Raw genomic sequence first — 3,554 nt, forward strand, 5'->3', positions numbered from 1 at the left:
GTTGATGGGATGTGATATATAGATTTTTTTTTTACAAAGAGACCATGTCATTCATTTTTTTTTCCTTTGGCCATTTTTCTACATTTATTCACTTTTAAGGCACCATACCCTATGATCTCTAACCTGTCAAAGGAATGACAGGCCCTGACAGGGTGGAGAATCCTGGTGTCTGGTCAGTGGCTCAGAGAATTACCCAGGAGAGATACCATACTCTACAATTCCAAATCCAGCTGAAACATATTTCAAGAGCCCTATTCTCCCCCCCATGAGAGGGAAGGTCAGGGCCCCTGCTCTATCTTCCTCAGAGGCTGCCCTTCCCACTTCTCACTCCCTAGATACCCAAGTCCAGAATAGGCCCAAGCACCTCAAACCTCAGCCTTTATTTTGGTTACAGATTTACACACATTCGGGGGCCTTTTAGATCTTGTTGAAAGCAGCAATGTCAACGCTCTCCACATAATCTTCAAACTTGGTGATCTCCTCCTCCAGGATGTCTGTGCCCACCTTGTCATCCTCTACCACACACTGGATCTGCAGCTTCCAAATGCCACAGCTAAAAAGAACCAGCTTGCAGCCTCTCCAGACCAGTCCATCCAGCTGTATGGAGGACATACTCCTCCAACTTTGCTATGTCTGTTTCATCATCCCAAGGCTTGACATCTAGGAGGATGGAAGACTTTGCAATCAGCCCTGGCTTCTTGGCCTTCTTCTCTGCATACTGCTGAAGCCATTCTTCCCAAAGTCAGGCTGCTTCCTTGTCTTTTTCCTCATTGTCACTACCAGACAAGTCAATATCATTATCATCCTCATCATCATCCTCTGCTGGGGTGGCTGCCTTCTTAGCGAGTGATGTGGTGGGTACTTCCACCTTCCGCATAGGGGATACATGCTGAGTCTGAGGATCCAGAGAGTGGTGGGAGGGGGAGCATTTCTCCAGGGTGCACAGCTGTATTTTGAGCTTGGAGATGGTGAGCTGTAGGTAGTGAATCACACTCCAAAGGCTCTGCCTCTAGATTGGAAATGCTGGTGACCAGTTCACTATGATCCCCACTGGGACCACTGGAAGAGTTAGTGTTTGTGCTAGGACCAGGTACAGCCAGGCTCAGGGCCTCAGAGGGACTTTGCAACACCATCTTGAGTCCGGCCAGCAATTTCTGAATATTTTCCCTGGTTTTGGCAATGTCACTGAGGATAACACAGGCGCTGTTCTCCTGTCGGGAAGAGACAGGTACAGGACCATTCATCTGCTCATAGAACTTTCTCTCTGCATCATCATACTTGAATTTGTCAAATCAGATCTCCTCATGCACCAAGAACCTGGTTGCCATATTCACTCTATGAGAAGCGAGAGCAGTAGCGAAAGGTTAGTCCCAAAGCCAATCCGGTGGGAAGTGATGGGTAAAGAGCTATGGTTTACATTTTCTTGCCTAAATGAAGAAGAGGTCCTCTGCTGAGAGGTAAGTAATATAGATTGAGTAAGTGGCTGGAAAGAGAAGAAAATGAATGAATGAATAGATTGAAATGCATTTATTAAACTCTAAAAATGCACCAAGAATGGTGCTAAGCACTAGAAGTACAAATAACAGACACAAACAGTCCTTGACCAAGAAGAACTTATATTCCATAGGGGGAGAGAATACAAATAGAAAATTGGTAGCTGTGAAAGTTTGTTCGTTTGAAAAGGGTGTGGAAACAAAGGAGAGTAGATTGGCATACTCTTTTCAGGAGTATGGAGTTGTTCTGATTTTGATTCCTGAACGGGAAAGATTGTACTGGGCTTAGATGTAGAACACGGAGACCCATATGTGGGCAACATAAATACTGACCAAGAGCATTCTGGGAGCAAATGTTTAAATTCTTCTCAGGCTTAGTTTCTTGTCAAGGTGGCAAGGTGGTCATGGATAATATGCTTAGAGACTGAAATAAAGTTTTGAAACAGACATTGTAGTGAATATAATAGAGTCAATCAGGAAGCAGTTAAAGTAGTGCTCATTTAGAAGGAGGGCCCAGTTGGTATTACATCACCAAAAAAAAAAATAGTACATTTGGCCCTAAGAGCCAAGCTGTTTAACAACCTTTGTGGAATTCAGGATAAATAAGCCAAAGATGTATGCTGGGAAGTAATCAAGAATTGTGCTTTAGCAGGACCTAAACTGAGATTGGACAAGGGTATAGAACATTCATTAGTAGAGTTCAGCACAAAGGTGATCATTCAAAGTGAAAAAAGTGAAACCAGATGAGGGGTCGAAGTAAAAAAAGTGAAACCAGATGAGGGGTGATGGAAAGACAATACAGTGGAATTGAGTAACTGGTGATACCACTAAGGATGGAGAATATTTTAATAGGAATGAGACAGAAAAAAAGGAAGAATTAAAGGAGATTTTTTTATATACATAAGAGAGCAATTTCAGTCCTTAGTCATAAAAGCAGAATAGTTGGGAATGAATGTGAGACTGACCACATGACTAACACTTGTATGTGACTAAAGTGAAATGATAGTACAATTTATCCATAGTATCTTTCCACTTACATGGCTATGAAGCTGATTAAACCTCTCATCACCTCTTTACAACATAATTACAATAGCCTCTTAACTGGTCTCCCTGACTTCAGACTCTTTTATCTCTAATGCTTCATTTTCATGCCTGCCCAAGTCATTTTTCTAAAATACAAATGTGACCTTGTCACTCCTTTGCTGAAGTCCAGTGGCTCCTTATTGACTCTAGAATAAATTCCAAAGTCCTCTATTTCACATTTAAATCCATTCACACTTTAGCTTCAGTTAATTTTTCTACTTTTATCATACATTACTCTGTGACACACTCATCTTTCTAGGCAGACTACACTTTTTGCCATTCCTCACATATATTCCATTTTTCCATCACCCTATTTTCACCTGTGACCAGAAATTCCTCTTCACCTCAACCTCTGAGAATCCAGTTTCCTTCAAAACTGGTTTCAAATACCACCTGGTACAACAACTCATATCTCCCTTCAAAGGTTCCTTGTATTCATTTTAAATATTTTTATATATATTTATATGTATACATGTCATCTTCTTCTATAGAGTGAAAGTTCCTTGAGGGCAGAGATTGTTTCATTTTTTTTAATCTCCAGTGTATAGCATTATGCCTGGAACATACAAGATACATCCCAGGAATTATTCTAGGTGATTTATTTTTAATGGGACTTGATAAAGTTGAAGGTAATATAAAGGAAATGTCATAAATACTAAGGGGACTTACTTCCCAGATTTTTCATAACAATGGACCCTATTTAATTGTCATGCATGGCCTACAAACAAAAGAGAGAAAGAATTATGAACTTAAAAGGCACAAGAACCAGAGGAGATACTTTTCAACATGCTGTAAGGAACTTTGGGTTTACTTCATTTACTCTGTTTAGAAAAGTAGCTGCTGTAATATTTTTCAAATTTTTCCCCAAGATTGCAGGAGTAGGAAAGTCTCCAGATCATTAAATTAACTCCAATGACCCCAGGAGAGCTTTGGCTACAGAGAAAAATGTCAGAAATGCCCATAGCAATGCTGGAAATG

The 3,554-nt window shown here is 40.6% G+C and overlaps 1 pseudogene; it reads right to left on the reverse strand.

Moving 5' to 3' along the window:
- Window positions 1-348: 348 nt before the first annotated feature.
- Window positions 349-1,586, reverse strand: LOC138148185 (elongation factor 1-delta pseudogene; annotated as a pseudogene).
- Window positions 1,587-3,554: the final 1,968 nt, after the last annotated feature.

The sequence above is a fragment of the Petaurus breviceps genome, unplaced genomic scaffold, assembly GCF_028583685.1.
Source record: "Petaurus breviceps papuanus isolate PSGF00001 unplaced genomic scaffold, PetGlider_PUasm1.0 90822, whole genome shotgun sequence".
Taxonomy (NCBI): domain Eukaryota; kingdom Metazoa; phylum Chordata; class Mammalia; order Diprotodontia; family Petauridae; genus Petaurus; species Petaurus breviceps.